At 39.0% G+C, this 14,135-nt stretch overlaps 2 non-coding genes and 1 pseudogene across 2 annotated transcripts; 2 read left to right on the forward strand and 1 right to left on the reverse strand.

Annotated features, from left to right (window-relative positions):
* The first annotated feature begins 206 nt into the window (after positions 1-206).
* On the forward strand, positions 207-279 carry TRNAK-UUU (transfer RNA lysine (anticodon UUU)). Its single transcript has one exon. It is a non-coding gene; the product is annotated as a tRNA-Lys (tRNA).
* Positions 280-2,213: 1,934 nt separating this feature from the next.
* Positions 2,214-2,285, forward strand: TRNAM-CAU (transfer RNA methionine (anticodon CAU)). The gene has a single exon. It is a non-coding gene; the product is annotated as a tRNA-Met (tRNA).
* Positions 2,286-10,003: 7,718 nt separating this feature from the next.
* LOC105491686 (vomeronasal type-1 receptor 96-like) lies at positions 10,004-11,600 on the reverse strand (annotated as a pseudogene).
* Positions 11,601-14,135: the final 2,535 nt, after the last annotated feature.

Genomic DNA, 14,135 nt, shown 5'->3' on the forward strand with positions numbered 1-14,135 from the left:
ACAAATAAGAATTTTTTTTATGTTACTTACATTTCTTTTCTATGAACCTGCAGAAAACATAAACGAATGGTGGTTGAATTGATTCTGTGGAAGTTAAAGTTCTACTGAGTTACTCTTTTTCACATGTAAGAAGCAGTGTATACGTCACTGAACTGTGATAATCATTGATCCTATTTGTAGAACTGTAAGGAAATATTTGCTAGCGAGCCTGGGTAGCTCAGTCGGTAGAGCATCAGACTTTTAATCTGAGGGTCCAGGGTTCAAGTCCCTGTCCAGGCGCTAACAGAGGTGTTTTTACTTGCTTAGAATGAGGACACATCAAGAAATCCGTTAAATTTTACCTAGCCAGTAGCAAAGATTTGAGGACAGAGGGCTAGGTGAGGACAGAGGGCTATGTTTGTTTGAGACGGAGTCTCACTCTGTAGCCCAAGCTGGAGTGCAGTGGAGCCATCTCGGCTCACTGCAACCTTAGCCTCTGGGGCTCAAGCGATTCCCCTGCCTCAGCCTCCCAAGCTGCTGGGACTACAGGCGCGCGCCACCATACCCGGTTAATTTTTTTGTATTTTTAGTAGAGACGGGGTTACACCATGTTGCAATAGGTGGTCTCCAATTCCTGAGCTCCGGCGATCCACCCGCCTCGGCCTCCCTAAGTGCTGGGATTACAGGCGTGAGACATCACTCCCGGCCTAAAGAGTTCTTAGACATGACATCAAAGATAATTCGTGAAAGAAAAGTTGGTTAATTGTGTATGTGACCAGCAATTGGATGACAGTCCTTGGGCTCCCCTTGGTAAACTGCTCGCCACTTTACCAAGGAAAATGAAAGAGGGCAGTCCTTCAGTCTTAGCGTGGACAGGGAGATAGAGTAAATGAGAGAAAAAAAAAATACGAGCATGCTAGCCTTAGCCCATGTTCCATCATCATCCAAAAGCTTACATTACTAATGATAAAAGATTTGCAATATTCCAGAATGACCCTGTCTAGTGTCATTATAAAGGAAGCTGCAAATGAGAGCTGGTGTTCAGGGACTTCCTAAAAGCTCTCTTCCCTGATTGATATAAGCCACAAGAAGAGGAAGATCTTATCTTTATTAGTTTATTATTTTTTTCGTGTTTTTGTCAAAATGGCCCCAAAAGTGATCCAATCGAAACTGTAGCTGTCATGTAATAATTTGAGCTATACATCAAATTTATCCTCTTTATTTCAGGGGCACCGTTTTTGTTTTGTTTAAAATCTTGTGACTTTGCAAGCAAATGAAGAAACTATCATTTGATAATTACATATTTATACATGTATCGAAATATCACTCTATACCCCATATATATGTACAATACTTACTGTCAACTAAAAATCTTAAAATTACACTGCTATCACTAACAATTTCATAAAAGTCAGAAGTTGGAAGTTGTCAGGCTCATGATAACGGATACAAGTTTTGCAACATTCAAATTTTTGCTAGAAAGCCCCACTCTTATCATTGGTCACAAATACTGTCAGTTGTTTTCCTTGAAGTGGCAGGCTCACTTGGTTAATTAAAAAATAAAAAAAAAATCATGTCTGTCAAATACCGAGTCTTAATAACCATAGTTTGTTAATCATTCTTTCAAATAAAAATAGTGTTTTCTGAAAAAGCCACTAGCTATGCTTGTAACGGAATCAGCTGGAGGAGTGCTTTTTCGGGAGATAACATTGTGCTGAGGTATGCAACGGAAGTCTTTTATGTATACTTTCCATTTCGTCACACAGAACACACACAAGTCGAGTTGAACTTTAATAACATTGATCATTTTTACTGCATCAAGGGAAAAAATCTCTTCTACGATCGTCTATGAAATTTTTTTATAGAAACAAACAAGACGGTTAACACGATTCCTCTCCGGTGACAGCTGCGTTCGCTCCACGACTGCCTAGATTCTACTCGAGAAGACTACACCTAGTGTTTTGCTTGGCGCCCTCCTCCTAGGCTCGCTGTGATAAACGAGTGTCTGCTAAGAGGCTCAGACCATCTTTGGCAGGTTGGAAAACACAGATCCGGAGGTTATGGCCTGAGGCCATCTAGTTATCGAGTAGCGAATCTTCAACTTCCTTGGCAGAGATAGGGACAGTGTAAACGATCAGATGCAAAATGAAATAATTAGAAAATGAAAATTTTGTTGGTACTGAAAGGTGCTTTTGATGATTGAAACTAAGATCAGCGGGTTTCGCAATCCGGTCAGCAGAGTGGCGCAGCGGAAGCGTGCTGGGCCCATAACCCAGAGGTCGATGGATCGAAACCATCCTCTGCTACGAGTTTTAGCACGCGCCACTCCCCAAGAAAAGCCAAGTCCCTGGAGCCAAGTCCCTGGATTTTATGCTTTCAACCATTCCTGAAAACCGCCATTTCTGCTCTGAGTTATGAGTTTCTTTCCTATGAAATCTCACCATTCACCCAAAAGTCGCGTACCTCACTGAGCCATACGGTCCTACATTGGAAAAACAAAAGTGTATGCTCAGCTGAGATGCATTTTTATTACTACTTTGTATGCAATTCCACCGTGGAAATGACAAAACCCACATTAACTTCTGCTAATTGCTGGGATATTCTCTTCCTTATTAATTATTTGCTTTAATAAGTATTTGACAATGTATAACTTTATTGTTTTAAGCTAGTTGCTCTCCACCTCTCTGCCTTTGTCATTACTTTTGTTGTTTTTCTTGGTCACCAGAAAAGTCCTTTTTTGGGTGCCAATGTTAAGTTCAATAACTAGCTGCTGAAGGGAATCAGTTGGTTCCACTTCTTCAGTCTTCCCTTTTACAAATCGTAGGTAAATGAATAAGGACTGTTGTATTGATCCTATTTGCATTCATCCTATATAGACCAGTTTGATTTCTTAGAGTTAGTGCAAAAAAAAACAAAAAACAAAAAACAAAAAAAAAAACAAAAAACAAGTAATAGCGAATACAAGCAATGTTCAGAGTACATGAATACACTTCTGTCCAATGAATTGACTCCATGGAATTCAAACCACCTCCTTAGTTGTCTTTTCTGAGTCTAATAATTCATTTATAACACCAGTCAACATTAGTGATATGTGCTAAAATCATTTCTCAATATGAATAAGAATCTCTTCTTAGGACCTATGTGGCTTGGTTGGTACAATACCAGACTTTTACTTTGAAAGTAAAGGGGTCAAACTCTTGTCCAGATGTAGTGGCAGGCCGAGTGCAGTGGCTCACACCTGTAATCCCAGCACTTTGGGAGGTGGAGGCAGGTGGATCACTTGAGATCAGGAGTTAGAGACCAGTCTGGCCAACATGGTGAAACCCTGTCTCTACTAAAAATATAAAATTCGCCAGGTATGGTGGCACATGCCTGTAGTCCCTGCCACTCACGAGGCTGAGGCACGAGAATCGCTAAAACGAGGGAGGCACAGGTTGCAGCGAGCCGAGATCATGCCACCACACTCCAGCCTGGGTGACAAAAGCAAAATTCCATCTCAAAAAACAAAACAAAACAGATGTAGTGGTGTTTTCTGGTTTGTACAGCCAGGTTTCTATGTATTTGCGTGGGCATACTTAAGAAATCATACCCGAAGTGTCTCATACGTACTTGGATATGATTTAAATACTAAATTCTGGAACCCTTAGGCCCTTTTGGAAGGTGGTGAGTGTATTTGGTGAGAGAGACTGGGGTCATAGGCGGACAGAGGGCCTATCTGGTAGGCAGCCTCTAAGATGATCCCCAATAATCTCTACCTTCTGATATTCTTGCCCTGGTGTAGTTCCCTATGTACCAGGGGTGGTCTTTGTGTCTAATGTAAGTGATAGATCTAGCTCTAGAGGGAAGCCAGTTACTATGTCACCAGCAGTCCTGTGTAGTAGCCCATTTGGGGAGGGAGTGAGCCTTCCTGCCAACACCTACTAGGGAGATTGGAAGAAGATCCTCCAGACCCAGTCAAGCCTTATGACGACTAGAGCCCTAGCCTGGCATCTTGATTGCAACCCCATGAGGATCCCTGAGCTGGAACTACCCAAATACAACACTTTGATTTTCTGAGTTACAGACACAGTAAGATAATAAATGTGTTGTTTTAAACCACTACATTTGGAATTATTTGTTACAGCAATTGATAAGCAATACAAATCTCAAATAAATTAAGTTTATAACTTAAGGCTCCCTGGACTATTCAAGAAATGCACTTCCAGGATGCCGATCTACTGTAGGTCACCTCGTGTCTTTGATTTAACAAGATGAAGATATTTTCTAATTTCTTTACTTGGTGAATTCCTAAGTGACACGACTACTTTTCGGGCATTCACTAGGGATGATAGTTGAGTTTTTCTCTCTAGATTATTATTAATCTGCATGTATGACACTGAGGACGTGTGGAGTGGTTCTCCATTTTTAGCGGGTCCTAGTGACTTCAGTTTTCCTCAATTTAGAAGCGCTAAAGCATAAGCCCAAATTTGCCTCCATGAGCAAGAGCTGTAAAAGCATAAGCAACTGGGTGTTGTGGTGCTCTGCTTATCTGTGTTCTCATTTCCTTTTACATTTGTTTTACATGTCTCTTAGGTTTCTTTAATATTATATAAATTCATTGTCTAAAACAAACTTTTAAATAATTGATTTAGAACATATTTTAATAAAAGTACAAATCATATGGGTATAGGTAAATGAATTTTCACACAGGAAGCCTATGAGTAACCTCCATATAGATCAAGAAATAGAGTATTACCAGCACCTCAGAGACTCCCTTTATGCTGCCTTTCAGTTACTTTTCCCTTCTTCCTGTAAGGTAACAACCATCCCAACTTCTAACAGCAGAGTTCACTTCTTCCTATCCTTTCAATTTGTGTAAATAGAGTCGTATAGTTTCCCCTCTTTTGTATTTGTTTTCTTTTACTCAATTATGCCTGTAAACTAATAATTGTTACTAAATGTAGCAGTAATTTCATTTTCATGGCAGTGGAATGTTCCATTGTATTTTTATTATCCAATTTATTCTACCGTTGATGAACACTTACGCTGTTTCTATTTTGGGGCTATTATAAATAAACATCAAAAAACAGGAACTTTTTTTATATGTCACAGTGCACATATATATTCATTTTGTTAGATTTATACACAGGAGTGAAATACTTTCACCTTTCACATTTACATCTAAAATCCATCGATATTAATTTTTTGTTTATGTAATTTATAGGTCAAAACTTATTTTTCCTCATTAGATATCCAAAGAATGTAGTATGACATATTAAAAAGACCACCGGGGCCGGGCGCGGTGGCTCAAGCCTGTAATCCCAGCACTTTGGGAGGCCGAGACGGGCGGATCACGAGGTCAGGAGATCGAGACCATCCTGGCTAACATGGTGAAACCCCGTCTCTACTAAAAAAATACAAAAAACTAGCCGGGCGAGGTGGCGGGCGCCTGTAGTCCCGGCTACTCGGGAGGCTGAGGCAGGAGAATGGCGTAAAAACCCGGGAGGCGGAGCTTGCAGTGAGCTGAGATCCGGCCACTGCACTCCAGCCTGGGCGACACAGCGAGACTCCGTCTCAAAAAAAAAAAAAAAAATAAAAAAATAAAATAAAAAAAAGACCACCGATTCCCTCACTACTATACATTGTTATCTTTTTCATAAATTGTGTGTACAAATATTTGGTTCTGTTTCTAGATGCTGTATTTGGTTACACTGTTCTATTTTTATATCATTATGAAAATTGCCTACTATCTTAATTATCGTAACATTGTAATAAGCTTTGATATCTATCTATGTACATCCTCTCATTCTGTGCTTTTCAAGGTAGTCTTGGCTATTCTTGGATCTTTGCCTAGTTATAGAATGTTCAGAATGAGCTTGTCAATTTTAACGACAGTAGTGTCTTTTAATTTAGTTGCATAGACTTTATAATTTATTTTAAGGAGAATTGTAATCTTTTATTCTTCCATTCAATTAATGCAGTATATTGTTAGAATGATTTAGGTATTCTTTACATTTTTTTTTTTTTGAGACGGAGTATCGCTCTGTCGCCCAGGCTGGAGTGCAGTGGCGCGATCTCGGCTCACTGCAAGCTCCGCCTCCCGGGTGCCCGCCATTCTCCTGCCTCAGCCTCCCGAGTAGCTGGGACTACAGGCGCCCACAACCGCGCCCGGCTGATTTTTTGTATTTTTAGTAGAGACGGGGTTTCACCGTGGTCTCGATCTCCTGACCTTGTGATCCGCCCGCCTCGGCCTCCCAAAGTGCTGGGATTACAGGCGTGAGCCACCGCGCCCGGCTTCTTTACATTCTTTTGGCAATGTTTTATTGTTTTCTGAATAGAGGTCCTGCACAGGTTTGTAAGAGTTATTTCTAGGTTGAAAATGTTTTTTGGAGCTATTGCGAATAATATCATCTTAAACATGTTATCGAGGCATAACATACATCTGTAAAACTCCACCTATAAGTGTAAACCTTGATGAAGTTTCACAGACTGAACACACTCATGTAAACAGCATCCACTGAATCAAATTATAATGTATTATTAATGTATTAAGGAGTGCAGTGTTAGGAAAGTCTACTTAGGGGAAGAAAGTGGGTAAACTTTATTGGTCACGGCCAGACATGGTGGCTCATACCTGTAATCCCAGCACTTTAGGAGGCCGAAGCGGGAGGATCAGTTGAGCTCAGGAGTTCAAGACCAACATGGCCAAAACAGTGATACCCATCTCTACTAAAAATACAAAAATTAGCTGGGTGTAGCGGTGCACACCTGTAATCCTGGCTACTTGGGAGGCTGAGGCAGGAGAATCACTTGAACCAAGTAGGCAGAGCTTACAGTGAACCAAGATTGCACCACTGCATTCCAGCCTGGGTAACAGAGCAAGACACGTCTCAAAAAAAAAAAAAAAATTGGTCAGCCACTGTATCCAACTGATCAAAGTTTTGCTCCATAGAGCATTAATAGCCCTACATATAGAAGTTGTGCATGTGCAGATATCAAAGATCTCTCAGCAGCTCATGTTTCAACAGCAACAGAGAAGCCTTATAGTAGAAGATGAGAAGTTCAACAGAGGTGAACAGTGAAGTCCTGTTGTTTTCTGCACACAGAGGAAATTGGTTGCCATGACTATTGGGGTAAAACAAGTTGCAAGGTAAGATGGCAAGAGAATCGGAGGTGGCACAAAAGATATGTCTGATACCCAAGAGTATGCTTGTCTTACAACATATTTTAGGAAGTGTTCCTTTCTCTCTATTGCTTGAGAGTTTATGCAAGATTCATGTTATTTGTTTCATAAATATTTGGAAGAATTCACCTTTGAAGCAGCATAGGCCTGGAGTTTTCTCTGTAAGGTTTTAAATTACCGATTCATTTGTTTAATAGGTATAGGACTATTTAAATTTTCTATTACTTCCTGTATCAGTTTTTGTAACCTGTATCTTCCTAGGAATTTTTTCATTTCATCTACGTTTTTAAATGCATTGCCATGTTATTATTTATAATATTCTCTCATACACTTTTTACTGTGTGCAGGGATGTATAGTGATGTCCTTTTTTATTTATTTATTTTTAAATTTTTATTTATTTATTTATTTTTTGAGATGGAGTTTCACTCTTGTTGCCCAGGCTGGAGTGCAATGGCATGATCTCGGCTCACCACAACCTTGCCTCCCGGGTTCAAGCAATTCTCCTGCCTCAGCTTCCCAAGTAAGTGGGATTACAGGTGTGAGCCTCCATGCCAGGCTAATTTTGTATTTTTAGTAGAAACGGGGTTTTGCCACGTTGGCCAGGCTGGTTTCAAACCCCTGACCTCAGGTGATCCGCCTGCCTCAGCCTCCCAAAGTGCTGGGATTATAGGCATGAGCCACCACGCCCAGCCTTTTTATAATATTCTCTTATATACTTTTTGCTGTGTGCAGGGATGTATAGTGATGTCCTTTTTTCATTTCTGATATTAGTAATTTATGTGAACTCTTATATATAAGAATATATCTTATCAGACTTGCTAGGTAGTTATCAATTTTATTAATATGTTCAAGTAACCAGTCCTTGGCTTTGTTTATTTTCTTTATATGTTTATTTTCCATTTCATTTTTCTGCTTTTAACTCTCTTGTTTTCTTCTTTTATGACCTATAACATGATTTCCTGTTCTTCTAAAAGTCCTTAAAAGTTTATTTTTTTTAAGCTTTTTAAAATAATGTATTAAAGACTATACCTTTGTCAACTGAAAAATCATGAGATGTATAAATTTGGAAAGAATACTTTACTTTTTAAAAATAGTTACAGCCGGCCGGGCGCGGTGGCTCAAGCCTGTAATCCCAGCACTTTGGGAGGCCGAGACGGGCGGATCACAAGGTCAGGAGATCGAGACCATCCTGGCTAACACGGCGAAACCCCGTCTCTACTAAAAACACAAAAAATTAGCCGGGCGAGGTGGCGGCGCCTGTGGTCCCAGCTACTCGGGAGGCTGAGGCAGGAGAATGGCGGGCACCCGGGAGGCGGAGCTTGCAGTGAGCTGAGATCTGGCCACTGCACTCCAGCCTGGGCGACAGAGCAAGACTCCGTCTCAAAAAAAAAAAAAAAAAAAAAAAAAAAAAGTTACAGCCTGTAAGCTGGCTATACTGACAGGTTGGAAAGTGTAGCTTCCAGCCAAAGCCAGAAGGAGACACTTCAAGGGAGGAGGGATTGGGCAGGAGTTTTACGCTGAACAGGTTTGCTACACACACATATTTAACAGGTTATAGGAGGAGTTATGAATATTTTCAAAGGGGGAATGTGCATATACATGATAAGTAAACATGTAAGTTAAATGTCACTTATGTTTATTATGTTACTATGGGGTTGAGACTTAATATTTAAAAATATTACAATTAGCCCCTATACATCAAAAGGTGAAGCAGGGACACGAAGGTAAAGCAGAGACATGAAGCAGCGTCTGTAAACTGGCCAGAACCGGTCTGTGGTTGGTGGTCTTTTTATTAGAAGTTACTGAAACTAGTCTGTTGTCTCATCAAAGCTGTAGTTATGGCTTGTGAAATGGAGGGATCAGTTAGTCAGTGTTTGATGGGTGGTAAGCTGTAACTTTTTAAAAAATATCGTTTATCTTTAAGCCGGTGTTTGTTTAGCTGTTAGAGAAAAAGGAGAAAAATTAACCTTGTGGCAATTAGAATAGAGTTTATTTTTTAAGTGTATGGGTGTGTGACTTAACCCTTGTCTGGTGTGGCCTTAGGTCTTGTTTATAATTTCCTACCTTATTGCCACAAAGAGTTTCTTTCTTTCTTTCTCCTTCCTTCCTTCCTTCCTTCCTTCCTTCCTTCCTTCCTTCCTTCCTTCCTTCCTTCCTTCCTTCCTTCCTTTCTCTTTCTTCTTTCTCTTTCGCTCTCTCTTTTCCTTCCTTCCTTCCTCCCTTCCTCCCTTTCTCTCTTTCTCTCTTTCTCCCTTTCTCCCTTTCTTTCTCCCTTTCTCCCTTTCTCCCTTTCTCCCTTTCTCCCTTTCTCTCTTTCTCTCTTTCTTTCTTTCTCTTCTCTCTCTCTCTCTTTTTTATTTTTATTTTTTTTAAGACAGAGTCTTGCTCTGTCGCCCAGGCTGCAGTAGCACATTCTCGGCTCACTGCAACCTCCACCTCCTGGGTTCAAGTGATTCTCCTGCTTCAGCCTCCTGAGTAGCTGGGATTACAGGCGCCCATCACCATGCCCGGCTAATACAAAGAGTTCATTTCATCAGTCTTATGAACTCTATTTTAACATTAATGCTGGTCAGTTATTGTGTCTAAACTACAAAATGGCGGAAGTATGACAAAGTGTATCTAACTTCCCATCCTGTAACCGCCCTATGAAATTTGCATAATCATATGTCAATGTGTCTATTTGGAAACAGAAATAGTGTTCCATGCCAAGCATCTTTTGGGAATCCATGTATCTAATCAACTTTATAAACTTAATGCAAAATTCGTGCAAATAAATGGTTTACAAATTTGAGAAATATACAAGAAACTATAGAAATAAGAGCAAATATTGTTTATTTTAAACTTATTTACAGGGCATTTTGGACATATACAGATATGAAGTACTAATAAACATATAAGCCAATTCAAGAAATAAAAAATTACAAATGAAGGTGAAGTCATCTATATTCCCAACTCTTTTCACATCTTCTTCCAAACCTCTTAAAGATAACCACTACTTTGAATTCGATTTTTACCATGTCCTTACATTTCTTTATTTTTACTACATTAGAGTTTTTATTGATATAACTTTTCATGTTTTTAGAACCTGTATATATTTTACACTTTACATACTCATCTGCAATGTGCACATTTATGCTTGAAGAAACTTTCATAGATTGAATCGCAATGGATTTTTGTTTTCAAATTTTTACCTAGGTGCAATCAGGACTAAATTTATTTTTTATTTTATCATATATTGTTTCTCTTCAAGGATGACAACCAAATGAATAAATTTCTTTTTTCTTCTTCTTCTTTTTCTTTTCTTTTCTTTTTTTTTTTCTTTTGTTTGTTTGTTTGTTAGTTTGTTTTGAGACGGAGTCTTGCTCTGTCGCCCAGGCTGGAGTGCAGTGGCGCGATCTCGGCTCAATGCAAACTCCACCTCCCAGGTTCACGCCTTTCTCCTGCCTCAGCCTCCTGAGTAGCTGGGCCCGGCTAATTTTTTGTGTATTTAGTAGAGACGGGTTTCACCGTGTTAGCCAGGTTGGTCTCGATCTCCTGACTTTGTGATCCGCCCGCCTCGGCCTCCCAAAGTGCTGGGATTACAGGCGTGAGCCACCACGCCCAGCCTTCTTTCCTTTCCTTTTCTTTTTTTTTTTTTTTTTTCAGACAGGGTCTTGCTGTCTCCCAGGCTGGAGTTCAGTGGCGTGGTCTTGGCTCATTGCAGCCTGGAGCTCCCAGGCCAAAGGACTAAATTTCTAAACTCAGAAAAATTTAAAAATGCATTCTCTTGTAGTTAAAATAATTTTTATCAGGATTCCTTTGATGCAATAGAAAGCTGTGTGGTAAGCAGGGGGAAGTAATCATATTTAAAATGGCACAGGTTAATCTGGAAACTCTATTATCATAATTAATCAACATCAAAGTGCAGATAATTGGGTAGGAAGATGAAACAAAGCTAGTACTGTTCTCCAGGATTAGGCTGTTCTCATATGTAGAGCTAATATAAGTGGAAAGACACATGTTAGTCCCATAAAAGAAAACAAAGCAGCTCACCAGCAAGAAGACAACACGAGTGGCTTCTGTTTCAGGAAAAGATTGTGGAGAGAGACTGATACTGTGAATATGAAAGACCGTCTTTTGATGCCTTAAGAAAATAGTCACCATGTAGAAACTACTCTAAATCATGAGGAACAAAAAGAGGAAACCTTGAGTAAACATGGCACTTTGAAATATCGTTGCATGGTAGTATATAAAATGTTTGTTTTACAGTATATCAGAGAATATCCAAGTCCAACATTAGTGGATTTGCTGGTGGCTATGGTGCTTATAATGACCCACATATTGATTAGCATGTTGTTTATTTAGGAATAAATCAATAAGGGAAAAAAATATGAGGAGATTTGAGGTTTGAGCCATGCCCACTTGGAATGACAAGGACTGATAATAACAGCCTGAAATATACTCAGGAGAGAAGAAGTACATACACAAATGTCCCGTGTCATTTTATAAATGTATAGCCCTGTTTTACAACAAGTATCAACAAAAGTACTTCTAATTCCGAAGGATGACATTATATATGGAACACCCTGATGATAACTGTTATAACGTTAGCCAAAGTTAGGTGCATAAGAATCACATCTAAGGGGTTCTTCTGATGGGGCCGAAATAAGATGATGTACATACATATAATGAATAGCAATGAGTTCCCCATGAGCCCAATGCCAGTTTGAAAGACAGGTAAGATTCCCAGTGTTGTGTCACTTGAATACAAAATATTCACGATTTTCTTGGATCTTTTGATTGAAGCCAGCGCAGCCTAAACAGCAGCATAAATATATTCCACATATGAAAGTTTAGCAATCACTGAATTCTTAGAAAGAAATTTCAATTTTGACATGGAAATTATCATGAACGAGGGACAAATCTATCATGAAAGAGGGACAAATACTCAACTATACATGAATTCATTACATTTTTGTGGGATTTCCAGAGGCTGGATGCCATGTATTGTTCAAGTATCTAGAGAGCAGATTAAGTTTACGTGGCAGTTGGGCTTTGCATACACATTTTTACCATTTGTTCTAGCCCATTTTTCAGGATTAGTCTGTTCTATTTTAAAGACAGTTTCCCATGTAATAAAAAACAATCTTATTTCAAATTCTAATATTGTATTTTAATTGTAAACTTATAACTTGAAATATTTTGTACTTTTTATACACAGGTAATATTTATAACCTATAAATAGCAATATATAAATATGAATCCACTTTTCAGAGCACTAATTGTACAACACTGTTATTTTATGAATAATAAAATGTATTTATAGAATATGGTTAACTACTGAGTAATTTATGTCATTAAATGCTAAATTTGCTTGTTCTGAAAAACTTTCTTTGCTTAGGAAGCATATTTAATATTTTTACAAATGTAGTAAAGGTTTAATTGAAGTTGACAAAGTGATGAAATGTAATAAGGTATTAAATAAATTTACTTTCCAGTTAGCCAACAGGGTTGATGAAGTCCTTTTCATTTAATGGATAAACAGCCCTTCTCCTGACACTGAATTACCATCTAGTTATTACATAACTTTCTATGTTTCCTTACAGCTTGGTCTCCAGCTTGCCCTGCAGTATTCAGAATACTGTACACATGCACACACATCCTATTGATTCTGTTTCTCTGGAGACCTCAGACTTAGGAAGCAGAAATGCAACCTGCATGCCCAGGGCCAGATGCAAGCTCCAAAAAGTCCTAAGAGAACCTTTGGCTTGTACCTCTGATTGATCTTTGGAGTCCGTGCAAGCAGAAGATGATAGCTAAGGCAGAGTTGCAGGTGGCTTGGCTTAGAGATAAGGAGTACGCCAGCTCAGAGCCCATCTGCAAAGACCAGAGTGTTGGTTTTTTTCTCCCTCCAGATATTTATGAAAATCTTTGTCAAGTCACTGGCTGACTGCTAAGGTAACATAACTTCAGTGACAACACATGACAAGCAATATAGTCTTTGCAAAAATAGTTTGGGAAACTCACTAAAGAAACAGATGACTGAAATCCTCAAACATCAAAAATCAACTATAGCAAACCCTGTGGAGGCGAAAACATCTGATATCCAGAGTTTCCAGATTATAATATTCAAAATGTCCACTTTCAACAAAAAACTACAGGACATAAAGAAACAGAAATATGTGGCTCATTCACAGGGAAAAAAAGAAATGGACAGAAACTATCCCTGAGGAAGCCCAGACATTGGGTTTGCTAGATAAAGACTTTAAATCAACTGTCTTAAAGAGCTAAAGGAAACCATGAACAAAGAACTGAATGAAACCAAAAGAATGGTGTATAAACAAGTAAAGAGAATATAAACATATAAAGAGAACAAAAAGATAGAATGATAAAATGGAACCAAATAGAAATTATAGAGTTGAAAAGTGTAATAGTTTAAAAATTTACTAGAGGTGCTCAACAGCAGATTTGAGGATGTGAAAGAAGGAACCACTGAGCTTGAAGATAGGACAATTGAAAATATCCAGTCTGCTCATGCCTGCAATCCCAGAACTTTGGGAGACCGAGGAAGGCAGATCGCTTGAGCCCAGGAGTTCGAGACCAGCCTGGCCAACATGGTGAAACCCCGTCTCTACTAAAAATACAAAAATTAGCCAGGCGTGGTGGCACATGCCTGTAGTCCCAGCTACTTGGGTGGCTGAGGCAGGAGAATCGTCTGAACTAGGGAGATGGAAGTTGCAGTGTGCCAAGATCATGCCTCTGCACTCCAGCCTGGGCGACAGTGAGACTCCATCTCACAAAAAAAAAAAAAAAAAAAAAATCTTCACAATCTTGTGGTAAGAAAAATTTACTTAGGATATAGAAAACACTAACAACAAAAAATTTTAAATACAATTTCACTAAAATTAAAATCTGCTCTTCAAAAAACACCATTAATAAGATGAAAAAGGATAGCCAAAAATTGTTAGAAAATATCTGTAATACATATATCTGACAATGAACCTGTATCTAGGC

The sequence above is a fragment of the Macaca nemestrina genome, chromosome 5, assembly GCF_043159975.1.
Source record: "Macaca nemestrina isolate mMacNem1 chromosome 5, mMacNem.hap1, whole genome shotgun sequence".
In the NCBI taxonomy this organism is placed as follows: domain Eukaryota; kingdom Metazoa; phylum Chordata; class Mammalia; order Primates; family Cercopithecidae; genus Macaca; species Macaca nemestrina.